Consider the following 507-nt stretch of genomic DNA (forward strand, 5'->3'; position numbering starts at 1 on the left):
AAAGAATTTCAAGAAACATTATATAAGAAAGAGGCAATTGTGATGAAGGAGGAAGTGCAGGCTGTTCCAAAGGAACTGGCAAAAAAATAAAGCCCCAGGAATTGATAGAATATTAATTGACGTATTCCAACAAACAGATGCTGTCTTGGGTGTGCTCACCAGGTAGTGTTAAGAAATCCGGAGGATAACTACCTGGCTAACTGACTGGAAGAGATTCATATTTATTCTCATTCTAAAAAAAGAACAATATCACATGCAAGCAAAATCTTGCTGAAGAGTATTCAAAAATGACTGGAACCATACACTGACAGAAACTACCAGAAATACAAGCTGGGTTTAGAAGAGGTCATGGTACTAGAGACATTATTGCCAGTGTTAGATGAAAATGCAAAGAGTACCAGAGGAATGTCTACCTGTGTTTCATTGAGTATGCAAAGGCATTTGATGGTGTGGAATCTCAGAACACTGGATTGTGTTTATGTGAAACCTATACTCAGAGTAGGAAGC

This window comes from Elephantulus edwardii, unplaced genomic scaffold (genome assembly GCF_000299155.1).
Source record: "Elephantulus edwardii isolate Elephantulus edwardi_28Jun2011 unplaced genomic scaffold, EleEdw1.0 scaffold00254, whole genome shotgun sequence".
In the NCBI taxonomy this organism is placed as follows: domain Eukaryota; kingdom Metazoa; phylum Chordata; class Mammalia; order Macroscelidea; family Macroscelididae; genus Elephantulus; species Elephantulus edwardii.